Source organism: Pongo abelii, chromosome 3, assembly GCF_028885655.2.
Source record: "Pongo abelii isolate AG06213 chromosome 3, NHGRI_mPonAbe1-v2.0_pri, whole genome shotgun sequence".
NCBI lineage: Eukaryota > Metazoa > Chordata > Mammalia > Primates > Hominidae > Pongo > Pongo abelii.
This window is the reverse complement of record NC_071988.2, coordinates 89,492,988-89,520,895: the sequence shown is the minus strand read 5'-3', so window position 1 is coordinate 89,520,895 and position 27,908 is coordinate 89,492,988. Positions and strand designations below refer to the sequence as shown.

The 27,908-nt window shown below is 35.5% G+C and overlaps 1 pseudogene; it reads left to right on the top strand.

Moving 5' to 3' along the window:
• Window positions 1-4,692: 4,692 nt before the first annotated feature.
• Window positions 4,693-27,908, top strand: LOC100447578 (UDP-glucuronosyltransferase 2A3-like; annotated as a pseudogene).

The window sequence follows — 27,908 nt, the reverse complement described above, 5'->3', positions numbered from 1 at the left end:
TTAATTTGGTTCCTTGTAGCTATAACACATAAAAAATACACATATGTGCAGATAAACAGACATACACACTCAAACAAAGATTCTAAAGCTTTTACTTTAGAACTCTAGACATGAGATATTGATACAAACTCACTGGTTTACAAATAATAAGAAGAAGAAGAAAAAGAAAAAAACACAAAAACAATGGTTCTAGCCAAAAAGTGATTTTTTTTTTTTTTTTAATCAGTAGAAAACTAACAGTAGACTTAAAGCAGGTAGGGGAAAAAAATAGAAAAATGGAGAACATAGAAATTTTCTAGTACATGTCAGCCTTTGGGTCTAAATTTTACTTAATGTAATTTGGCCATCAGTTTAAAATGCACAAAACAGAACATAATATGTAACTATCTGGAGCACTAGAAAGTCTGATACTCCATTCTCACATTGTTAAAAAGAACTACCTGAGACGGTGTAATTTATGAAGAAAGGAGTTTTAATTGACTTACATTCCACAGGGTGTATAGGTAGCATGACTGAGGAGGCCTAAAAAAACTTACAATCATGCCAGAAGGTAAAGTGGAAGCCAACACATCCTACATGGCTGGAGCAGCATGAAGGTTGGGGGTGGTGATACACACATTTAAACAACCAGATCTCAAGAGAGCTGTATCACAAAATAACACTAGGAGGATGGTGCGAAAACATTAGAAACCACCATCATGATTCGATCACCTCCTACCAGCCTCCACCTCTAGCACTGAAGATAACAATTTGTAACAGTTCATTCTCACACTGCTAATAAGGACATACCCAAGACTGGGTAAATTATACAGAAAACAAGGTTCAATGGACTCACAGTTCAGCATGGCTGGGGTGGCCTCAAGAAACTTACCATCATGGCAGAAGGGGAAGCAAACGTGTCCTTTGAGCAAAAAGGGGAAAAGCCCCTTATAAAACCATCAGATCTCATGAGAACTCACTCACTATCATGAGAACAGCAGCATGAGAATAACCACTGCCATGATTAAATTACCTCCCACCCGGTCCCTCCCAAAACACATGGGGATTATGGGAACTATAATTCAAGATGACATTTGGATGGTGACATGGCTGAAACATATCACATTTTAAAATGAGATTTGGGTGGGAACATAGAGACAAACCTTATTATTCTAGCCCTGAACCCTCCCAAATCTTGTGTCCTTCTCACATTTTAAAACAAAATCATGCCTTCTCCACAGTCCTCCAAAGTCGTAGCACATCCCAGAATTACCCAAAATGTCCAAATCCTAAGTTTCATCTGAGACAAGGCAAGTCCCTTCCACTTATGAGCTTGGAAAATAAAAAACAAGTGAGTTACTTCCAAGAAACAGTGGGGATACAGCAACTGAGTGAATGCTCCCATTTTAAAAGAAAAAAATGACCAGAACAAAGGGGCTACAGGCCCCAGGCAAGTCCAAAACCCAGCAGGGCGCTCATTCAATCTCAAAGCTCCAAAATAATTTCCTTTGACTCTATGTCTCACATCCAGGGCATAACACGGCAACAGGAGGGCTCTCAAGGGTTTGAGAAGCTCTGGCCCTGTGGATCTGCCTGCTTTTTTCTCATCTTCCTGTCTTTTTAGGAGCCCTCCAAACTGTTCCAACCTCTGCCCATTACCCAGCTCCAAAGTTGCTTCCACATCTTCAGGTATCTTTATAGCAACGCCCCACCTCTCTAGTTTTCTGTATTAGTTTGCTGTCACATTGTTCTCACATCTTCTGTATTACTTTGTTCTCATACTTGTTCTCATATTGCTATAAAGAACTACCCAAGACTGGGTAATTTATGAAGAAAAGAGGTTTAAATTACTCACGGTTCCCCAGGCTGTATAGGTACCCTGTCTGAGGAGGCCTCAGAAAATTTATAATTATGAGAAGGTGAAGGGGAAGCCAACATGTCCTACCTGACTGGAGCAGGAGGAAGGTAGGGGGAGCTGCTACACACTTTTAAACAACCACAACTTCTGAAAGCTCCATGGCAACACAGCACTAGGGGGTGTTCCTAAACCATTAGACGTGGAATGCCCTCAAACTTCTCCATTTTACACAAATGCTTTCAAATGGAAGACCCATGAAACCAAAACATTGTTCCAAAGGAGTTTTTCTCATTGTCTTTCCTCATTCTTAAATTCTTTCACATTTCTTTTCTTAAAAGGAGGAACCAAGCTGTGGCCTAGGGTTTTTTGTGTGGTGCATCAATGTGTGCTGATTGTAAGTGAGACTCCATGTTTTAACGTTGAGTTGTTTCTGCCTTCTTACATGTGTTAGTGAATCTTTAAAATCCTTGTTCTTCAGTGCTGTAAAGAAATAGCACTGGAACATAAATTTAATTTCTTCAGCAAGGCCTTTTTTTTTTTTTTTTTTTTACTTTATGCAGAAAGGGTGCACTCGTCAGCAGTTTTGCCATGAGAATACACCAAATAAAGGAGACAGGGTCATTTATAACTTGACGCGTCAAGCTTAGTGCTCTGTCCGGGGTTTCTATTGGAAGGAACAGGACCTCACATTGTGTATTTGTCCTGATTGGTTAGCAGCTTAGAACTTTTTAAAAGAGGCAAAGGCAGAGGAGAACAAAGGAAGGCGGAAGTAACTTGTGGTATACTGAAAAAGGTAAAAACACCTTCAAATAAGGAAGAGGAACAGGCTATGACCTAATGCTTGCTTGGACCAGTATAAGCATGCCAGGGCAAATATTTACACTAAATTGTGGGAGCTAAGAACATAAAATACATTGATTTCTTTATTATGGCTAGCAGATATTTAAGAATGTTAGAACAGGTCTTTGAATAAATTTTGCTTGTAAGAGAAGTTACTATTTCTTCTTAATTAGATGGGGAGGGAAGTCTTTGAAGAGGAATCTCTACTTTACTTTTTACACCGAAGCAGCCTAGGGTCACCAGAGCAGTCTTGTTTGAGGTATTACCAGGAGTTCTTGAGAGGGTTGTCATTTCACAGTTGAATGCAAAGATGTTTATAAAAAATAAAAATAAAAATAAATTTAAAAAAAAGCTAATAGGGCAGAGTGTTTCATTCGCATAAGGCACGAAAAACAGGTTAGGACTGGATGTCTTATTTGCATACATACAAATTCTTGTTAGCTCCACCTCTTCTCTCTAGTGTGCATGCAGGTCCTTAGCCTGAGTTACTGCATGTTGTTTTATTTTGCTTATTGCATATGTGTCACTGCAGTCGTGTCTGGTTCTGTGTAAGTTTCCTTATCTATACAGCTACAGGTCTATCTTAGGCAAGCACCCTGTGCAAGTTCCTTTATCTGAGTATGCCCAGAAAGAAAATGAATGTGCTCACCGAAGGCCACCATGTGTAGGCGGAGCTCACTGGTTGCACAGAAGACAAAGGCTTTGGACTTTGCTTCCTTATCTGCGCTTGCAGCTTGATTTCTTCCACACTGTCATTTTTTGGGGAGGACTTCTACCAAGAACCTTGTCCTAACTATCTGCCTAAATGGTTACTTATTCTTTCTTCACTCATTAGTTTCTCTCTCCAGACATCTATCACCTCCATGAGGGCTCAAAACACTGAGTGATCAGCTCTTTATGCATTTGCTAGATGAGCTTTTTAAAACTCATTTTACCTAATGTCATTATCAGCCTTCTGTTTATTAAGACAGAAACCACAACCATGTATTTTCTCCTATACATTTTTTCCTACCTCAGATATTATCAGTAAATACAAATTTTAAATTAATTTCTTGCAGTTACTATTAACAATTTGTGTTTCATTCCATTAGTTTGACATGTCTCAGTAACTAATATACAATTTTATCATTTTCCCTGCTTTTAAACTTTTACCTTTACATACCACTCTGTGTTGAGATGCAAGAATTTCTTGCTAAAGAAAAGCTTGATCTTGTGACTGTCTTTTAAAACTTGAGTAAAGAATTATTTGCCAGTAAATTGTCATTCAAACTCATAATTGTTTATTTAAAACTAAGTTCTCCTGTTTCAAACTTTCTTCTGTAATGTCCTGCCCTGAACTTTCTCTGTGATCACTACTCACTGGAATGATTTTCAAATATTCTATACTTTTGTCATGCTTCTATTGATGGTGAAATGCTTCCTTTGGCAACAATAAATTCTACCAAAGTTTTCATCTCACTTCCTAAGTCAAATGCCTTACTAAAGCTTTTATTAATTATTTCGTATTAAAGCAATAGTGCATTTTTCCCATCTGAAATACTGAACACTGTGTACTTATTATATAAAATTAATCAAAATAGTTACTCAAATTGTCCAAGTGTATTCTCAGTAAATCTTTGTATTGTCCTCATGAGCAAGGGATGTGAAACATGTGCTATCCTAAACCATGTGACACCTTGGACTTAGTGTGGAATGAATGTAATTGTGGTTGTGTGCATGTATCTGCACATGAATTATTAAATCTAAAGACTTAAAAAAATGTTTCTTTATCATGAATCCAGATAATAAGAGTACCTTTATGTATTTTATTTCTAAGTTCTAGAGGGTTGGAACAACTTTTCCCTGATACATTGCATTTCTTTTTGATACTTTCAATAAATGTTAAACTGGCAACCAGCCAGTGAACTTTACTCTTATAGTATTAATTTTTAACTTCTGTGCTTACATTGTTATTTCAACTCTGTGTTTAGTAAGAAAAAAACCTTTGCAGATCAGTGTGTGAGGGAATTGCCGTCATGAGGTCTGAGAAGTCAGCTTCAGTATTTCTGTTCCTGCAGCTCTTCTGTGTTGGCTGTGGATTCTGTGGGAAGGTCCTGGTATGGCCCTGTGTGACATGAGCCATTGGCTTCATGTCAAGGTCATTCTAGAAGAGCTCATAGTGAGGGGCCATGAGGTAACAGTATTGACTCACTCAAAGTCTTTGTTAATTGACTACAGGAAGCCTTCTGTGCTAAAATTTAAGGTGGTCCATATTCCACAGGACAAAACAGAAGAATATGAAATATTTGTTGACCTAGCTCTGAATGTCTTGCCAGGCTTACCAACCTGGCAATCAATTATAAAATTAAATGATTTTTTTGTTGTTGAAATATGAGGAACTTTAAAAATGATGTGTGAGAGCTTTACCTACAGTCAGACACTTATGAAGAAGCTACAGGAAACCAACTATGATGTAATGCTTATAGACCCTGTGATTCCCTGTGGATACCTGATGGCTGAGTTACTTGCAGTCCCTTCTGTGCTCACACTTAGAATTTCTCTAGGAGGCAATATGGAATAAAGCTGTGGGAAACCTCCAGCCCCACTTTCCTATGTACCTGTGCCTATGACAGGACTAACAGACAGAATGACCTTTCTGGAAAGAGTAAAAAAATTGATTGCCTTCAGTTTTCTTCAACTTCTGGATTCAGGATTATGACTATCATTATGGGAAGAGTTTTATAGTAAAGCATTAGGTAAGAGACTCTTGTTTTAGTTTTAGTTTAATTATCAAAAGTAATATTTTTTAAAATTTCCATACATTGTCTATGACACAATATGCAGGTCAATGCTTTCTATTTTAGAAAATGTTGTAGCTGTTTTTCATGAAGAAAGTATATTTGTTCTAAGCGTAAGATAATCTACTTTATTAATACCAGTAATAAACTTAATAATGCTCATCATTAACAAAGAGATTATATTTTGTATTTCCTCCAAATAGCCCAAATCCACATCACATATTTTTGAGAATCATTGATTTTTACTCTGAATGTTATACCATTTCTATTGAAATAAGATGCTAATCATTCTTTTCTCTCTCATAAAAATTTGTAAAAAATCTTCAGAAAGTCCTCTTTGAATTATTTTTTCAAGAGTGGTTAAATTGAAACATTTTCTAGAATTCTTTAATTTCTTAGTTGATTATTTCACATAAACTTGAAAAATATTATAAAAAGTTAAAAGACTTATGGTCTTGTGGGGCATAAGATAGTAGAATTTTTACTTTACTGATATACACCCATTTGACTCATTTTTATTTCTTTGCTTTACTGATAAAATGTTGTTTTGCTTTGCAATTTTCATACACAGTTGTGATCTTAGCTGGTCAATGCAAGACATGTTTTTAATCCAAATATGTTTGAGAAATATGTAGAAACATGAACAAAGGAACAATCATAATAAACGCTAGAATATTGTTTAATGTATTCCACTGAATTTTGACACATAGACTGTTTCACAGAACTGATATTCAAAGGATCCCACTTCAAATGTCCTTAGCCTTAGACATGATTTGAATTTACATGTATTGATTTGCTTTAAATAATTTTGTATTCAGTAAGCTGTGCCTAGCTGCAGGTAGCCTACCAGGCTTTATGGGTGTCAGTAAATAATACAAAGATCTTGGCCTCAAGTCTATATTCAGATGTGAATTGAAAGGGCACAGCTATATAGAGGTCACTGCCAAACTTTAGTAAAATAGGATTGTATTTAAAGCCCCCTGATAAGATTGAAATTTAAAATAAAACAAAAGTGTTATCAAAGGTGAATAAAGGGGTGAAGGAGCATTTTCCTATAAACAAAATTACATTCTGGCCATGCATTCAGAAAGTCTCCAACAATTTTTTAAAAATCATTTTCACTTGATCATTGAGCAGCTTGAAATAAGAAACCGATTTAATAATGAGATTTATTCTGTAGCTCCAACTTACTAAATTATTATTATATATTTTATAGAATTATCTATTGTGAGTCTAAATCAAGAGTGCATATTAAAACAACTATAGGAAAAGAGATATCAGTCAATTTCAATTCATGGCTTTATTTCCATAAGTTCTTATGCACAGGTATATTTCATTTTATTATACTTTGCTTTCTTGTGCTTCACAAAAATTGCAATTTACAAATTAAAGGTTTTTGAAAACCCTGAATCAAGCAAATCAATTTGGCATAATATTTCCAACAGCAAGTGCATACTTTTTGACTCTATATCACATATTGGCATTTATCGTGCTTTTTCAAATTTTTCATTATTATATCTGTTATGGTGATCTGGGATCAGTGTTCTTTGATGGTTATACATTTATTAGCTTGGGGGCACCTTGATCTGTTCCCATATAAGACAGAAAACTTAATTATAAATGTTGTGCATGTACTAATTGCTCCACTGATTCATTTCCCCATCCTACTTCTTCTCAGGCCTCCCTATTCCTTGAGACACAGTAATATAACATACAATGAACTCTACATGTTTCAGTGAAAACAGAGTAGTAGGTCTCTGTATTAAAATCAAAATGTAGAAAAGAATAAGTTTAACAACTACTATAGTTTAGATATGATTTACTTGTCCCTACAAAATCCTTTGTTGAAATTTGATCACCAATATTGGAGGTGGGGCTTGATGGGAGGTGTTAGGGTCATGAGGGTAGATTCCTTGTGAGTACATTAATGCTCTCCCTGGGGAAAAGGGTGAGTGAGTTCTCACTCTACTAGATCCCAGGAAATATAATTATTAAAATGAGCCAGGAACATCCACCCTCTTTCTCTTGCTTAATCTCTCATTATCTGATCCCTGCACTTGCTGGCTCCCATCATCTGCAATGAGTGGAGGAAACCAGAGGTCTTCACCAGACCTAGATGTTGGTGCCATGCTTCTTGTATACCCTGAGGAATTGTGAGCCAAATAAAAACCTTTTTCTTTTACAAATTAGACAGCCTCAGTTATTCCTTTATAGCAACAAAAAAGACTGGAACAAGCCAAAAACTACACCATTGCACCAAACAGTTAAACAAGTTGTGAATGCAAAAGAAACATTTTTGGAGGAAACTAAAAGTGCTACTCCAGTGTACATACAAATGATAAGAACAAATAAACATTATCAGTGCTGATATGGAGAAAATTTTAGTTGTCTGGAGAGAAAATCAATTTAGCTAGTGGGCTGTGGTGATTCATGTCTGTAATCCCAGTGACTTGGGAAGCTCAGGTGGGAGAATGGCTTGAGCCCAGAAGTTTGAAGTCCAAGGCTGCAGTGAGCTATGATTGCTCCACTGCACTCCAACACAGGTGATAGAACAAAACCTCTACAAAAAAAAAAAAAGAACGAAAGGAAGAAAGAAAGAAAGAAAGATAGAAAGAAAGAAACCAGCCACAATATGGCCTTAAGTTTTGGCTTTATCTAAAAACTAATACATAGCAAGGCCCTGACTATTCAATTTCATGAAGCCTCAGAGAGGAGAGGAAGGTGAGAAAAAAGACTGAAGCTAACAGAGGTTAGCTAATGAGGCTGACAGAAATAAACTGCCTACATGATGTAAAAGTTCTATGTGAAGCAGTAGAAAGTTATGCAGAAGACCTAGCTAATATACTCAGTAAAGGTGGTTACAGTAACCAAAAGTTTTCAATGTGGACCAAACAGCCTTCTGTTGGAAGAAGATGCCATTTAAAACTTTCATAGCTAGAGAGGAGAAGTCATTGCTTGGCTTCAAAGCTGCAAAGAACTGGCTGAATCTCTTGCAGTGGCTAATGCAGCTGATGACAAAGTTACAGCCAATGATCATTTACAATTGTAATAAGTATAAGGACTTTTAATAATTACATTAAATCTACTTTACCTGTGTTCTATCAATGGAACAACAAAGCTTGGATGATATCACTTCTGTGTACGACGTGGCTTATTGAATATTTTAAGCACGCTGTTGAGATCTACTGCTCAAAAAAGAGAATTCCTTTCAAAATATTGCTGCTCATTGGCAATTCACATGGTCACCAAAGGGCTCTGATTAGGATGCACAGATATTAATGTTGTTTGCGTGCTTGCTATCATTACATCCATTTACATTCCATGCATCATATAATCTTGACTTTCAAGGCTTATGTAAGAAATATATTTTGTAAGGCTATAGATAGCTCTTACTGATGGGGAAGTTATGTTGAAAATCTTCTCAAAAGGATTTTTCATTCTAGAGTCCGTTAAGAACATTTATGATTCAAGAGAGGAAGTCAATATATTAACATTAACAAGAGTTTGGAAAAAGTTGATTCCAACTCTCCTGGATAATTCTGAGGGATTCAAGACATCATTTGAGGAATTAACTGTGGATGGGGAGGTCATGGAAAAAGAAATAGAATTACAAGTGGGCCTGAAGGTTTGTCTAAATTGCTGTAATATCATGACAAAACTAAAACAGGTGAGGAGGTGTTTTTTAAACAGTTGCTTTTTATAGATGAACAAAGAAATTGGTTTCTTGATATGGAAACTTCTTCCAGTGAAAATGCTATAAACATTGTAGAAATGGCTACAAATGGCTTAGAATATTACATAAACTTAGTTGGTAAGACAGCATCAGGGTTTGAGAGAACTGACTCAAATTTTGAAAGAAATGCTACTATCAATAAACTGCTATGAAACATCACCATATGCTACAGAGAGATCTTTCATGAAAAGATGAGTCAATTCATGCAACAACCTTAATTGTTGTCTAATTTTAAAAATTGTCCGGCCACCCTGATCAATCAACAGTAATCAACAGTGAGGAAAGACTACCCCAGAAAAAAAAAATTCACTTACTGAAGACTCTGTTGATTATTAGCACTTTGTAGCCATACTTTTAACTAATGTATGTGCATTGCTTTTTAAACGGGATGATGTTGCACACCTAATAGACTATGAGATATGGTGAACATAACTTTTATATGCCCTGGGACCCAAATTTGTGTGAATCATTTTATTGGCATAATCCTTTTATTGAGATGAACTGCACATTGACCTACAATATTTCCAAGATATGTGAGTATGGCACTTCAAATAAGATGTGAAATTATTTATCTACTTTAGTATAAAAAGCAAATTTATTTTTTTTCCTTTGACCATCTTTATACACATTACTGTGAATTAATCCTTTAAATATCAAATGATTCCAATTGTTTCAAACTAAGTCTTTCTTAAATGAGACCTAATATTATATTAATTAAAATCACCTAGAGGTTGCTAATGCAGGCAGCATGTGAGGCACAGAAAACAATAAAAGTAGAGGACATAAATGCATTTGTTTGGAAGCTGAGAGATAGCTCTTTTCTAATTTCTGATGATTTCAAACTGAATATCTTCAGTAAAATTGATTCACTATCAAACTAAAGGCATTTGGATTTATGACCTAGGAAATAACTTCAAACATTGAAATGTAATGACCTTAAAAAAAGGCTCTCCACACTACAGTATACAACACCACCAACTTTGATTAGAATTTTAAAGAGAAGCAAATTCTCTTATGGGGTTTTATCTTTTTATCAGTTGCAAAATATGTTTTTGTAAAGAGATATGAATTACTTAGTTATTTGCAATTAGCCATTCTTCTGATTAAAAACCTAAAATTAAAACTTGAAAATGTGTTTTCCTTTAAAACACATCATTTGAGAGGAACACTAAAGTGTATGACCATCATAGCATGTACATGGGTGCTTCACAACCCAAAAAGAGGATTGCCATGGTGAAAATCAGTCAAGGAATTCCTACTAATAAAACAGTAGCCTATTAATTAAATTAATGATATGCAATACACCAAGTTAAAGAGAACTGATCCTGGTGGGATCATGGAAAGATATACCCCTGACTATAGATTGGAAAACACAGAGATGTTATTTGGTAAAGATATTGTGGGACTCATCTATCATCTGCAATTCACTTGGAAAGGAAAACAATGAGTAATTAATTTATTTGTATTTTGGAGTTGTGTCTTTTTTTAAGTTGTGAAAATACACTTAAATATAACTGTCTGTCCTTCCTTCCTTCCTTCTCTTTCCTTCCTTCTTTCTTTCCTTCCTTCCTTCTTTCCCTCCCTCCATCCCTCCGTCCCTCCCTCCCTCTTCCTTCCTTCCTTCTCCTCCTTTCTTTCTCTGTCCTTTCTTCTTTTTCCCTTTCTTTCTTTTTTTTCTTTTCTTCTTTATTATTTCATTAAATACCCCTTCCATCTGACATCTAAAAGCCATGTTGTTCTAGAGGACCTAAACTTAATTTTTTCTTAATACTTTGTTGAAAAATTAGTGGTACAATTTTTTATTTAAATTGTATGCTGATTAATTCTGTTGTTTCTTTTATTTAGGAAGGCCCACTACATTATGTGAGACTGTGGGAAAAGCTGAGATATGGCTAATACAAATATATTGGCATTTTGAATTTCCTCAACCATATCAACCTAACTTTGAGTTTGTTGGAGGATTGCACTCTAAGCCTGCCAAACCTTTGCCTAAGGTAAGACTACTGTATTAGGAATATTTTGTACTTTATGACATTACTTCTGTTTTCCCTGGAAAGATTACAGCCTTAGTTAAAGAAAGATGATGTTGCAACTCTGTATTTATTTTCCATGTCATAGGGGCTTTTATAGGTGATATATGTATTTTTGACATTATATTGAGAAAGTAGGCAGAAGAATGACATGATTAGAGTAGATTTTAAAATACTAGCGTTACAATAGTTTGGATAATAAGTTGAATTAATAGGGAATTGGAGCCATGAAGATCACTGAAAAGAATGCTCTAGCCTTTCTCACAATCAAATTGAGCTTATTAACAAGGGTATTTGTCATGATAGTACAGAAATAAGCATATTTTCATGAGACATATGGATACATTCCACAGCAGTTGGTGAGTGAGAGAAAATAAGTGATGAAGGAAGACAAAAAATAAATAAAAATTTCTATAAATGGAATGTTTAAGTATTTAATGATAGTGATGGCTTTTACTCAAATATACTTAGGAGTAATCTTGTTTGTGATTTATATGATGAATTCTATGTTGTGACTATCCACTTAGAGCTCGTGAAAATTTTAGGTGAAGTTTTATAAAAGTCACTTGAGAAAAACAAGGTTTCAGTCTCTGTGGACAGAAATCTAAATATTGATAGTCATCAGGACAAATTAGACCTCATAGAAATGATTTTGCAGCCTGAAGGTTTCTTTTGGAGTGAAAATAAAATTTATACTATATTTTAAACGGTGTCAGAGTTGACTAAGACCTGCTTCTGCTATGGGAAAGTTCAGCTTATATTTTAAATGCTGGTATATGCAAAGGTCACATGACAAGAGAGGAAACCACAGTGAGGGGATGTGGGGGAGTGCCAGGTTTTGCTAAAGAACTAGCTCTTCTGGGAAGTAATAGAGTAAAAATTCTCCTCCCAGGCAGGGGACTAATCTATTCATGAGGGATCTGCTTCCATGACACAAGCACAATCTGTTAGGTTCTACCTCCAATATTGGGGATCAAATTTCAACATGAAGTGTGGAAGGCTCAAACATCCATAGTATGGCAGCTGTAAATGCATGAATTTATTTTGTGGATCTCTATTCTATATGGCATTGGTCTATGTATCTGTTTTCATGCCACTGCCATACTGTTTTGGTGATGATATCTATGATACATATATATATATATATATATGTATGCCACTGCCATACTCTTTTGGTGATGATATCTATGATACATATATATATATACATATACCTATATATATATAGGTATATATATATATAGGTATATATGTGTGTGTGTGTGTATATATATACCTATATATATTGACAGTATCTATATATATGTATAGATGATATCTATGATACATGTATATATATATAGATGATATCTATGATACTATATATATATATATAATACTTTAAGTTCTAGGGTACCTGTGCACAATGTGCAGGTTTGTTACATACGTATACATGTGCCATATTTGTTTGTTGCACATATTTGTTTGTTGCACCCATCAACTCGTCATTTACATTAGATATTTTTCCTAATGCTCTCCCTCCCCCAGCCACCAACATGCCCAGGTGTGTGATGTTCCCTGCCCTGTGTCCATGTGTTCTCATTGTTCAATTCCTCCCTAAGAATGAGAACATGCAGCATTTGGTTTTCTGTCCTTATGATAGTTTGCTGAGAATGATGGTTTTCAGCTTCATCCATGTCCCTGCAAAAGACATGAACTCATCCTTATTTATGGCTGCAGAGTATTCCATGGTGTATATGTGCCACATTTTCTTTATCCAGTCTATCATTGATGGACATTTGGGTTGGTTCCAAGTCTTTGCTATTGTGAATTGTGCCACAATAAACATATGTGTGCATGTGTCTTTATAGTAGCATGATTTATAATCCTTTGGGTATATACCCAGTAATGGGATCACTGGGTCAAATGGTATTTCTAGTTCTAGATCCTTGAGGAAATGCCACGCTGTCTTCCACAACAGTTGAACTAATTTACACTCCCACAAACTGTGTAAAAGCATTCCTATTTCTCCACATCCTCTCCAGCATCTGTTGCTTTCTGACTTTTTAAAGATTGACATTCTAACTGGCATGAGATGGTATCTCATTGTAGTTTTGGTTAGTATTTCTCTGATGACCAGTGATAATGAGCATTTTTCATTTGTCTGCTGGCTGCATAAATGTCTTCTATTGAGAAGTGTCTGTTCATATCCTTTGCCTACTTTTTGATTTTTCTTTTTTGTAAATTTGTTTAAGTTATTTGTAGATTCTAGATATTAGCCCTTTGTCAGACAGGTAGATTGCAAAAATTTTCTCCCATTTTGTAGGTTGCCTATTCCCTCTGATGGTAGTTTCTTTTGCCTTGCAGAAGCTCTTTAGTTTAATTAGATCTCATTTGTCTATTTTGGCTTTTGTTGCCATTGCTTTTGGTGTTTTAATCATGAAGCCCTTGCCCACGCTTATGTCCTGAATGGTATTGCCTAGGTTTTCTTCTAGGGTTTTTACGGTTTTAGCTCTAACATTTAAGTCTTTAATTCATCTTGAGTTAACTTTTGTAAGGCGCAAGGAAGGGATGCATTTTCAGCTTTCTACATATGGCTAGCATGTTTTCCCAGAACCACTTATTAAATAGGGAATCCTTTCTCCATTTCTTGTTTTTGTCAAGTTTGTCAAAGATCACATGGTTATAGGTGTGTGGTGTTATTTCTGAGGCCTGTGTTCTGTTCCGTTGGTCTATATATGAGTACTATGCTGTTTTGGTTACTGTAGCCTATTAGTATAGTTTGAAGTCAGGTAGCATGATCTCTCCAGCTTTGTTTTTTGCTTAGGATTGTCTTGGGAATATGGGCTCTTTTTTGGTTCTGCATGAACTTTAAAGTAGTTTTTTTTTCCAATTCTGTGAAGAAAGTCATTGGTAGATTGATGGGCATGGCGTTGAATCTATAAATTACCTTGGGCAGTATGGCCATTTTCATGATATTGATTCTTTCTCTCCATGAGCATGAAATGTTCTTCCATTTGTTTGTATCCTCTTTTATTTTGTTGAGCAGTGGTTTGTAGTTCTCCTTGAAGTGGTCCTTCACATCCCTTTTAAGTTGGATTCCTAGGTATTTTCTTCTGTTTGTAGCAATTGTGAATGGTTTGGCTCTCTGTCTGTTCTTGTTGTATAGGAATGCTTGTGATTTTTGCACATTGATTTTGTATCCTGAGACTTTGCTGAAGTTGCTTATCAGCTTAAGGAGATTTTGGGCTGAAATGAAGGGGTTTTCTAAATATACAATCATGTCATCTGCAAACAGGGATAATTTGACTTCCTCTTTTCCTAATTGAATACCCTTTATTTCTTTCTCTTGCCTGATTGCTCTGGTCAGAACTTCCACATTGTGTTGAATAGGACTGGTGAGAGAGGGCATCCTTGTCTTATGCCGGTTTTCAAAGGGAATGCTTCCAGTTTTTGCCCACTCAGTATGATATTGGCTATGAATTTGTCATAAATAGCTCTTATTATTTTGAGATACGTTCCATCAATACATAGTTTATTGAGACTTAATAGCATGAAAGGGTGTTGAATTTTGTCAAAGGCCTTTTCTGCATCTATTGATATAATCATGTGGTTTTTGTCATTGGTTTTGTTTATGTGATGGATTATGTTTATTGACTTTTGTATGCTGAACCAGACTTGCATTCCAGGGAGGAAGCCAACTTGATCATGGTGGATAAGGTTTTTGATGTGCTGCTGGATACGGTTTGCCAGTATTGTATTGAGGATTTTCACAGGGATGTTTATCAGAGATACTGGTCTAAAATTCTCTTTCTTGTTGTGTCTCTGCCAGCCTTTGGTATCAGGAAGATACTGACCTCATAAAATTAGGGGGGATTCTCTTTTTCTATTGATTGGAATAGTTTTCAAAGGAATGGTACGAGTTCCTGTTTGTACCTCTGGTAGAATTTAGAATTCAGCTGTAAATCCATCTGTTCCTGGACTTTTTTTTTTTGGTTGGTAGGCTATTAATTATTGCCTCAATTTCTGAGGCTGTTATTGTTCTATTCAGAGATTCAACTTTTTTCTGGTTTAGGCTTGGAAGGCTGTAGGTGTCCAGGAATTTATCCATTTCTCCTAGATTCTCTAGTTTATTTGCATAGAGGTGTTTAAACTATTCTCTGATGCTAGTTTTTATTTCTGTGGGATCAGTGGTGATATCCCCTTTATCATTTTTATTGTGTCTATTTGATTTTTCACTATTTTCTTCTTTATTAGTCTTGCTAGAGGTCTATTTTGTTGACCTTTTCAAAAAACCAACTCCTAGACTCATTGATTTGTTGAAAGATTTTTGTGTCTCTATTGCCTTCAATTCTGCTCTGATCTTAGTTATTTCTTCTCTTCTCCCAGCTTTTGAATTTGTTTGCTCTTGCTTCTCTGCTGCTTCTAATTGTAATGTTAGGGTGCTGATTTGAGATCTTTCCTGCTTTCTCTTGTGGGCATTTAGTGCTATAAATGTCCTTCTACACACTGATTTAAATGTGCCCCAGAGATTCTGGTACACTATATCTTTGTTCTCATTGGTTTCAAAGAACATCTTTATTTCTGCCTTCATTTCATTATTCATCCAGTAGTCATTCAGGTGCAGGTTATTCAGTTTCCATGTAGTTGTGTGGTTTTGAGTGAGTTAGTTAATCCTGAGTTCTAATTTGATTGCACTGTGGTCTGAGGGACAGTTTGTTATAATTTCTGTTCTTTTACATTTGCTGAGGAGTGCTTTACTTCCAATTATGTGGTCAATTTTAGAATGAGTGTGATGTGGTGCTGAGAAGAATGTATATTCTGTTTATTTGGGGTGGAGAATTTAGTAAATGTCTATTAGGTCTGCTTGGTGTAGAGCTCAGTTCAAGTCCTGGATATCCTTGTTAACCTTCTGTCTCGTTGATCTGTCTAATACTGACAATGGGGTGTTAAAGTCTCCCATTATTATTGTGTGGCACTCTATGTCTCTTTGTAGGTCTCTAAGGACTTGCTTTATGAATCTGGGTGGTCCTGTATTGGGTGCATATATATTTAGGATAGTTAGCTCTTCTTATTGAATTGATCCCTTTACCATTATGTAATGGCCTTGTCTCTTTTGATCTTTGTTGGTTTAAAGCCTGTTTCATCAGAGACCAGGATTGCAACCCTTGCTTGTTTTTGCTTTCCATTTGCTTGGTAGATCTTCCTTTATCCCTTTATTTTGAGCTTATGTGTGTCTCTGCATGTGAGATGGATCTCCTGAGTACAATACAATGATGGTTTTTGACTCTTCATCCAATTTGCCAGTCTGTGCCTCTTAATTAGGGTATTTATCCCATTTACATTTAAGGTTAATATTTTTATGTGTGAATTTGATCCTGTAATTATGATGTTAGCTGGTTATTTTGCCCATTAATTGATGCAGTTTCTTTGTAGCATTGGCGGTCTTTACAATTTAGCATGTTTTTGCAGTGGCTGGTACTGGTTGTTCCTTTCCATGTTTAGTGCTTCCTTTGTGAGCTCTTGTAAGGCAGGCCTGGTAGTGACAAAATCTCTCAGATTTTATTTATCCTTCATTTATGAAGCTTAGTTTGGCTGGATATGAGATTCTGGGTTGAAAATTCTTTTATTTAAGAATGTTGGATATTGGCCCCCACTCTCTTCAGGCTTGTAGGGTTTCTGCCAAGAGATCCACTGTTAGTCTGATGGGCTTCACTTTGTGGGTAATCTGACCTTTATCTCTGGCTGCTCTTAGCATTTTTTCCTTCATTTCAACCTTGGTGAATCTGATAATTATGTGTCTTGGCATTGCTCTTCTTGAGGAGTCTCTTCGTGGTGTTCTCTGTATTACCTGAATTTTAATGTTGGTCTGCCTTGCTAGGTTGGAGAAGTTCTTCTGGATAATATCCTGAAGAGTATTTTACAACTTGGTTCCATTCTCCCTGTCACTTTCAGGTACACCAATCCAATGTAGATCTGGTCTTTTGACATAGTCCCATATTTCTTGGAGGATTTGTTTGCTTTTTTTTACTCTTTTTGTTGCTAAATTTGTCTTCTTGCTTTATTTCATTAATTTGATCTTCAATCACTGATATCCTTTCTCCATTTGATTGAATCAGCTATTGAAGCTTGTGCATGCATCACAAAGTTCTTGTACCACAGTTTTCAGCTCCATCAGGTAATTTAAGGTCTTCTCTACACTGTTTATTCGAGTTAGCCATTCATCTAACCTTTTTTCAAGGTGATTAGTTTCCTTCTGATGGGTTAGAACATGCTCCTTTAGCTCGGAGGAATTTGCTATTGCAGCCCTTTTGAAGCCTACTTCTGTCAACTCATCAAAGTTATTCTCCATCCAGCTTTATTCCATTGCCGATGAGGAGCTGCAATCCTTTGGAAAAGAATATGCACTCTGATTTTTAGAACTTTCATCTTTTCTGCTCTGGTTTCTCCCCATCTTTGTGGTTTTGTCTACCTTTGATCTTTGATGTTGGTGACCTACAGATGGGGTTTTGGTGTGGATGTCCTTTCTGTTGATGTTGATGCTATTCCTTTCTGTTTGTTAGTTTTCCTTCTAGCAGACAGGCCCTCAGCTGAAGGTCTGTTGGAGTTTGCTGGAGGTCCACTCCAGACCCTGTTTGTCTGGTATCACCAGCAGAGGCTGCAGAACAGCAAATATTGCAGATCTGCAAATATTGCTGCCTGATCCTTCCTCTGGAAGTTTTGTCCCAGAGGGGCACCCACCTGTATGAGGTGTCTGTCGGCCGCTACTGGGAGGTGTCTCCCAGGTAGGCTACATGAGGATCAGGGACCCACTTGAGGAGGCAGCTTGTCTGTTCTCAGAGCTCAAATGCCTTGCTGGGAGAACCACTGCTCTCTTCAGAGCTGTCAGGCAGGGACATTTAAGTCTGCAGAAGTTTCTGCTGCCTTTTGTTCAGTTATGCCCTGCCCAGAGAGGTAGAGTCTATAGAGGCAGTAGGCCTTGCTGAGTTGCAGTGGACTTCACCCAGTTCAAGGTTCCCAACCGCTTTGTTTACCTACTCAAGCCTCAACAATGGCAGATGCCCCCTCCCCGCCAGGCTGCAGTCTTACAGGTCCATCTCAGACTGTTGCACTATCAGTGAGCAAGGCTCCGTTGTGGTGGGACCTGCCAAGCCAGGCACGGGAGAGAATTTCCTGGTCTGCTGGTTGCTAAGACGGTGGGAGGAGTGCAATAGTTGTGTGGCAGTGTCCCGTTTTTCCAGGTACAGTCTGTCATGGCTTCCCTTGGCTAGGAAACGGAAATCCCCCGACCACTTGCACTTCCCGGATGAGATGACACAGTGCTCTGCTTCAGCTCATCTTCCTTGGGCTGCATCTACTGTCCAACTAGTCCCAATGAGATGAACCAGGTACCTCAGTTGGAAATGCAGAAATCACCCATCTTCTCTGTCAATCATGGTGTGAGCTGCAGACCTGAGCCGCTCCTATTCAGCCATCTTGGAATGGAAGTCCTCTATGTGATATATTTTGAAGTCAGGTAGTGCGATGCCTCCAGTTTTGTTCTTTTAGGTCAAGGTTGCTTTGGCCTTGGTCTTTTGCAATTATGTACAAATTAATTTTTTTTTTCCTATTTCTGTTTAGAATGTTATGGTATTCTGATAGAGACTGGTAAGAATCTGCAGTTTCCTTTGCTACTATGTACACTTTAATAGTACAAATTCCTCCCGTTCATGAACATGACATATCTTTCTAAGTATTTGTGTCTTCTTAAATTTCTTTCATCATTGTTTTATAATTTTCCTTGTAGATATTTTATACCCCCTTGATTGATTAAACATATTCTTGGGGTTTTTATTTTCTGTAGCTATATTTAATTAAATTGTTTTCCTAATTTTTTTAGATAGTTAGCTATTTGAATACAGAACAATACCAACTTTTTTATGATGATTTTGTATTCTAAAAGTTTACTGAATTTGTTTAACAATCATAAGTATTGTTTTCATGAAGCCTTTAGGTTTCTCTCTATATAAGGTCATGTCATCTGCAAAGAGGAACTATTTGATTTCTTCCTTTCCAATTTGTATACCCTTCATTGCTTTCTCTTGGTTAGTTACTCTGGCTAGACGTTCCAGTATTAGGTTAGATAGGAGTGGTGAAAGTGTGCATCTTTGTCTTGTTCCAGATCTTATGAAAAAAAAACCTTTCTAATTTTCCTTGCTCATTATGATGGTAGCTAAGTGTTTATCATGTATCGGCTTCATCGTTCTATATATGTGTTTGTTACATACTTAATATTTTGAGAATTTTTATCCTGATGTATGTGTATACATATGTATACATATGTGTGCATATATACATATGTGTATATATGCGTGAATATATGTGTATATATGTGCGCATATATACATATGTGTATATATGTGCGCATATATACATATGTGTATATATGTGCGCATATATACATATGTGTATATATGTGCATATATACATATGTGTATATATGTGCATATATACATATGTGTGCATATGTGCATATATACATATGTGTGCATATGTGCATATATGTGTGCATATGTGCATATATACATATGTGTGCATATGTGCATATATGTGTGCATATGTGCATATATGTGTGCATATGTGCATATATGTGTGCATATATGCATATACGCATATATGTGTGCGTATATACATATACGCATGTACATATGTGTGCGTATATACATACGTATGTACATATGTGTGCGTATATACATACGTATGTACATATGTGTGCGTGTATACATACGTATGTACATATGTGTGCGTATATACATACGTATGTACATATGTGTATGTATATGCATACATATATACACATATACATATACACATACATATATGTGTGTATATATATGCCAATATAGGCCTATACATAGATATGGCTTGCATATATACACACACACATATATAAATACATATATATATAGTCTCCTTGTCTGGTGTGGGATCACGGTAATGCTAGCCTCACAACATTATACTGAAGTATTTCTGCCTTTTTGATGGTTTGGAAGAGTGAGAAAAATTGATATTAATTATTCTTTAAATTTTGCTGAATTTCATATGCAGACATTAGCTCACTGGCTTTTTTAATGAGACTTTATTATTGCTTTATTCTTCTTCTTCATTATTTATCTCTCCATGTTTTTATTTCTTCATAACCCAGTCCTATTTTACTGTATGTGTCCAGCAATTTGTTTATTTTTCTAGATTTTTCCATTTGTTGGCATATACTTGTCCATAGTAGCCTCTTCTCTTTCTTTTTATTTCTAGTGTCAATTGTTTTTTTTCTTTTTTTAAAGAATCTTTAAGATTTTAGAGATGAAGTCACACATGCTGGAGTCAAGTGACCATATTATAGCTCACTGAAGCCCAAACTCCTGGGTTTAAGCAATCCTTCTACCTCAAATTCCTGAGTAGCTGAGACAGGCGTACACCACCAAGCCTGGCTAATTTATTTTAAATTCTGTAGAGATGGGTTCTTACCAAGGTGGTCTGAAATTTTGGGCCTCAAGTGATTCTTCAGCCTCTGTCTCCAAAAATGCTGGGATTATAGATATGAGCCCCTATGCCTGATTTTCTTTGTCTCTTTGTAATCTCTCATTTTACCCATTTTATTTGAGTCCTTCCTGTTTTTTTTTCTTTTGTTTTCAGCTAGTCTAGCTAAAGCTTTGTCAATTTTATCTCTTCAAACAAGTAACTCAATATTTTGCTGATTTTCTATATTGTATTTTATTTCTTTTTTTATTTCTGTTTTAATCTTTATTAAGTATCTTGTTTTCCTAATATTTTTAAATTTTCTTATTCTTGTTTTTCTAATGCCTTGAGATGTTATCATAAATTGTTTATTTGAAGTCTTTCTACTTTTTTGATGTCTGTGTTCCTTGTTGTAGACTTTCCTCTTGGAACTGATTTTACTGTATCTCATTTGGTTTTGCTATATTATGCTGCCAGTTTTGTCTCAAGAAAATGTTTAAATTTAGTTTAAATGTCGTCATGTACTCATTGATCATTCCTGAACATGTTTAATTTCCACATAGTTGTACAGTTTATAATGTTCCTTCTGTTACTGATTTTGTCTTTTTTCACTGTGGCTATAAAACATATATGAGATGATTTGAAGTTTTTTAAATGTGGTAAGTTTTTTTTTTGTAATCTGACAGAAAATGTTCTGTGTGCTTTTGAGAAGGATGTGTAATTCTGAGGTTGTTGAATGGCATTTTCTGTAAATGCATGTTAGATTTATTTTGTCTAAATTGCAGTTTAACTCCAATATTTCTTTGTTGATTTTCTGTCTGAATTATCTGTTTATTGATGTAATTACAGTTTGTAGGTAGTCTACTATTTTTGTATTACAGCTGATGTCACCCTTTAGGTCTATTAATATTTGGTATATATTTGCCTTGGCATGAGAGACACACATATTTACAGCTGCTATATTCTGCTGCAATATTAACTCTTTTATTATTATATGATGGCTTTCTTTGTCTTTTTAAAATCATTCTTGACTTAAAGTCTATTCAATATGATATAATAATAGCTACTCTTGCTTTATTTAAATTTTTATTTTTGGTCTCCACTGGAATGGAATACCTTTTTCTATTCCTTTACTTACAGTTTATGCATATTTTTATAAGTATAGTAATTTTCTTATAGGAAGTATACAGTTGGGTATTTTTATTTTATCCATCTATCCATTTCTATGTGTGTTAAATGAAGAATTTAATCCATTTACATTTAAGAATATACTGCCATTTTTAAATTTTTTCTCTGGTTGTATTTAGATCCTTTGTCCTTTTCTCCATTCTCTAACTGTGTTCCTTTGAGATCAAGTAACTTTCTCTAGTAGAATGTTTTGATTCCATTTAGGTATTTTTCGTGTATCTATTATAGGTTTCTGCTTTGTGGTTACCAACAGGATACAGAAACACCTTATAGTTATAAGAGCTTATTTTACATAAATGACAACTTTAATTCCAAAGAAAAAACATTTAAACACTGTATTTTCACAATATTTCCCCAACATTTGGACTTCTTCATGTCTCAATTTACATCTTTCTATGTTGTCCATTTCTTAATCAATTGTTGTAGTTATTACCTTTACTAGTTTTCTTTTATAGTTTTTATAGTAAATATCAACTATTGCATTGGAGTATTCTGAATTTGCATATATATTTACATTTACAAGTGATATTATATTTTTATTTGTTACATGTTAGTGTCCTTTTCCTTTAGGGTGAAAAATACCCTTTGAATTTCTTCTAAAACAGGTTTGGTGTTGGTGAATTCTGTTAGCTTTTGTTTGTCTTGAAAAGTCTTTACCTCTTCCTCTTATATGAAGAAGTGCTTTGAGGAGCACAGTATTCTTGGATTAAAGTTTTTTCAAATTTTTTGTTTACTTCAGCATTTTGACTGTATTATCCCACTCTCTTCTTGCCTACAAGGTTTTTTTTGTTTGTTTGTTTGTGTTTTTTGAGAAATTCACTGAAAACAGTTTGGGAACACTGTTGAATGTGTTATGTTTTGTTGTTGTTTTGTTTTGTTTTTCTCTCCTGCTTTCCATATTGTTTTTGTTCTTTGATTTTTAGTAATTTGATAATAATGTGCCTTTGGGAATTACTTTCTGGGTTGAATTTGTCAGGTGATGTCTAAGCTAAGTGTTCCCACATATTATTGTCTTTCTCCAAATTTTGAAAATGTTGAGTGTTTATTATCTTGAGTTTGTTTTCTAGTCCTTTCTTTTCTATCTCATATCCTTTAGAAACTTACATTCTGTGGAGGTAGTTCCCTTCATAGTGTCATATAATTTCTGTGGCCGCCACTGTTTCTTTTTTCTTTTTATCCCTCTGACTGGGAAATTACATGCTTTCTTTCTTTGAGCTTACTGATACTTTCCTGTTTGATCAAGTACGCTGTTGGAGTTTTCTAATGAGTTTTTCAGTTTAAAAATTTTATCCTGCATTTAGAGGATTTCATTTTTTTATTATTCTGATTTCTTTCTCAAATGTCTAATATTGTGTCTGCATTATTTTCCAAGTTTCTTTTAGTTTTTTGTTTATAGTTTGTGTGATTCCTGAACTTTTTGAAGAGATTTATTGTAAAATTATTGTCAGATATTTAAGCATCTTCAAATCTTTTGGGGCATTATTGAACTTGATTGGTTTCTTTTGGAGGTATCATATTTCCCTGTTTTATTTTTTGTAACAATACTTGCTGTTTACATTGATGCCAGCATATTTAAAAAGATAGCCAATTGATTCATCGTTTTAAGGTGTTATGCAGTGGTGTTAAAATTTTACTGCTTAGAATCAGAGCTGAGTCACTGCCCTGAGGATTCTCTCTGTTCTGATGAGAGCTTATAGTTGATAGCAGAACCTAAATAGTGCACTAGAGCTAAATCTCTTCCATGCTGTTGTTTTCCTGTCTGGGGAAGACTTATCCTGACCATGAAAATATAATGCTGCGGCAGAACTTAAACCCAAACCTGTAGTAATTTCTGGATCGGGTAAAGCTTAAGAAATAACTGGAACTTAGTTACTGACCTACTGTCCTGATAGTTGTTTCTGAGTCAGAGAAAGGCTCTGTATGATCATCTGAGATGTTTGTGAAATCTGACCAAAGATTCTAGCCTTCCCCTGGATTGTGCCTCCTATGCTACTGTAGTGCTGGCTAGCCCCCCTCAGTGTGAATTCCCTGAGGAATTTGATAAGACCGCAAAGCATCTGCCAAGATCTGTTTGCCACTTGCTGTGATTAGTGCTTCTGCTTTTTGCTTCCAATTCAACCCATGTGGTTCAGCCCTTCTGACCCTCCTAATACCTCCTGTGGGATGGAATAGAGAAGGCTTCTCACGATTCACACACTGCTTTGGTGATTGAATGTCCACCTGCAATTATTTTCTTCCACCTGCGTAATTGCAGGTACAGGGAAGTTTTCTGTGAGTGGTGCTATTTTGGTTTGGAGAATGGGGTGATGCAACACAATGACCTTTCTTCTTCCTGGTCATGGATTTTTTAATTTCCGTGAACCCATAAGAGTTTTCTCTTTTCTTCTGAGCTCCGGTGCATTCAGAGTGGTATTTTTAGTATTTGAATAGTTGTTAGTTGTACTTTTAAGAGGGATCAATGCTGGACATCTTCTATTCCACCATCTTGCTGATGTCACTCCTCAAATATTTTTATATGTTAGCAAATTATTTTGTTTTTAGGATTTTGTGTCTACATGACACAGACATGAAAAGAGATGTACTCTTATCACTGAAACTTTTCATATACTGTTTTGGTTGTGTGCCTTTTCTAGTAATGAATGATTACATTTTTAAGCCATATGTTTTATATATAGACTTTCTTATAAAGAGATTAGATGTTTCAAACTACATAACAGATAATTTCATAATTAAAATTACAAGACTTCACATTCTTAATTAGTATAACATTAAGTTTGATGTATTTTAGCTAAATATAAAATGAATGTAGTTTGAAACATCTATGCCATCCTTTGTTTTCAAATGTATGAAATTTTTATAGGTGTCCCACATATAAAAATTATGTAAAAAAAGATACAATCCCAAAGAAAATTTATCATTGAACAATGGAACATAGGTAATTCTCTAGCTCATTCTTCTTCAATAAAACAATTAAATATAAGAAGAAAGAGGCCAGGAAGGAAAGAGAGAAGAAAAGACACCTGATTATCAAAATACACAGAAAATTGAAAGCACATTTTATCTGCGGGGAACTGTAAATTTGATGGTAGAACTAGAATGGTTCTGTGAGTTAAAATGACACAGAGATTATGTACTTATAAAACTTTTAATTCTTTCATGAAAATTGGTTAGCCAGTGCTGAATTATTTTTTAATCATTCACTGATCTTCTCATTCTCAGATATTGTTAATTGATAATAAAATAATAATAGTATACATAAGAGGCAACTGTTACACATTATTTTAAAATACCTTTGTAAAAAGTCCTACTACATCTTTCAGTGTTTACACAGTATCTGTACATAACCCTCTCTCAATCATCACCTAAAGTACAATGAGTTTATAATTTATAACTATATATACATCCTTAGAATGCTAATATCCTGTGGTTCAATCTGTGAAATACAGGTATTTCTTTCATAGGTGTTATGGAGATACAAAGGAAAAAACCATCCACATTAGGAACCAGTACTTGGCTGTATGATTGGATACCCCAGAATGATCTTCTTGGTAGGACTATGAGAAAGTAAAAATATGAACTAGATGAGGAAAAAATGAATGAAAGTTAAACATCAGGCAAATTCAGCAAAGATTTAAAATTACAGAACTTTATTTTATCAGGGGAACCAGCCCCCAATATTTCAACGTAGGTTCTTTCTATCTTCCATAAGTGTTGGCTGGCTGAGAAATAAAGAGAAAGAGTACAAAGAGAGGAATTTTATGGCTGGGCCTCCAAGGGTGACATCACATATCAGTAGGATCGTGATGCCCACCTGAGCTGCAAAACCAGCAGGTTTTTATTGAAGATTTCAAAAGGGAGGGGTGCAAGAACGGGGAGTAGGTCACAACATCACATGCTTCAAAGGGCAAAAAGGAGAACAAAGATCACATGCTTTTGAGGCCAATAAAGATCACAAGGCAAAGGGCAAAATCAAAAACTCCTGATAAGGGTCTATGTTCAGCTATGCATGTATTGTCTTGATAAACATTTTAAACAACAGAAAACAGGGTTCAAGAGCAGAGAACAGGTCTGACCTCAAATTTACCAGGGTGGGGTTTCCCAGTCCTAGTAAGCCTGAGGGTACTGCAGGAGACCAGGGAGTATTTCAGTTTTTACCTCAACCGCATAAGACAGACACTCTCAGAGTGGCCGTTTATTGACCTTCCCTCAGGAATGCATTCCTTTTCCAGGGTCTTAATTATTAATATTCCTTGCTAGGGAAAGAATTCAGTGATATCTTCCCTACATGCACCTCCATTTACAGGCTCTCTGCAAGAAGAAAAATATGGCTCTATTCTGCCTGACCCCTGCAGGCAATCAGACCTTATTGTTGTCTTCCCTTGTTCCCTAAAAATCGCTGTTATTCTGCTCTTTTTCAAGGTTGACTGATTTCATATTGTTCAAACACACATGTTCTACAATCAATTTGTAGAGTTAACAAAATCATCACAGTGATCCTGAGGTGACATACATCCTCAGCTTACAAAGATAACACGATTAAGATATTAAAGTAAGACAGACATAAGGAATTATAGTAGTATTATTTGGGAAGTGATAAATGTCCCTGAAATCTTCACAATTTATGTTCCTCTGCCACGGCTCCAGCTGGTCCCTCCATTTGGTGTCCCTGACTTCCCACAACATATTTTACTTACATTTTTAAAAGAGATACAATTAAAGGATTGACTAAAACTGTATAGATTCACACTTTCTATTGTTAAGGTGAGAGTGACAGGAAATGCAGAAGGAATTAATGCCTCTTTTTCTGAAGATAGAAATGATCTTTAGTAGCATTCTCCATGTGCTTCACTTTTAAAGAAAATGTTGTATGCTTCAATGAGTTATCTCATAATTCCCATCTTTAGTCCTGAAATTATTTTAAAATTTTAGAATAAAATATCTCACCATTTCTCACCCAATTTGCATACTAGGTCATCCCCAAAACAACGCTTTTATCATTCATGGTGGAATGAATGGGATCTATGAAGCTATTTACCATGGATTCCCTATGGTGGGAGTTCCCATATTTGGTGATCAGCTTGATAACATAGCTCACATGAAGGCCAAAGGAGCAGCTGTAGAAATAAACCTCAAAACTATGACAAGTGAAGGTTTACTCAGGGTTTTGAGAACAGTCATTAACGATTCCTTGTAAGTACTACTGCTTGTACAGACTGATCTAACATTGATTATGTTATACATTATGCCAGAAAATGTTAAATATCATCCTGGTAGACATTTTAAGGGATTTCTACCCACAATATTGAGTCATTCATCACCTTGGTATTGGAATAGTCCTGGAAATTATAGTTCATAGAGTGTCAAACTTTCTTCATGGAAATATTAGGTTTAAGTTAACAACTGGCTTACTAAGCTTTTATTCACATCTTTATTTTACCCCATTTTGTAAAGAATATACTCCTTTTCAGTCTCCCCACTATATCTGTTTAATATTATGCAACCAACAATATTCACGTCACAACCAGAATCAATCTTTTACTGAAAAAGTTTTTGGCTTGCATAACATATACTACGGTTTATCTACCTGTCTTTTATGAAAACAAAACTACAACTTTCTAAGTTCTATGTGTGTTTTTGCCTTCCAGTTATAAATATAATGCTATGAGATTATCAAGAATTCACCATAATCAACCTGTAAATCCTCTGGATTGAGCAGTCTTCTGGATTGAGTTTGTCATGTGCCACAAAGGAGCCAAGCACCTGCGATCAGCTGCCCACAACTTCACCGGGTTCCAGCACTACTCTATAGATGTGATTGGGCTCCTACTTGCCTGGGTGGCAACTGCTATATTCTTGGTCACAAGATGTTGTTTATTTTCTTGTCAAAAAAATTAATAAAACTAGAAAGATAGAAAAGAGGGAATAGATCTTTCCAAATTTAGGAAAGACCTGATGTGGTAATCCTGTTAATTCCAGCCACAAAGAATTTGGTGAAAACATGTTACCTTCCTATTTTCCTATTATCTATT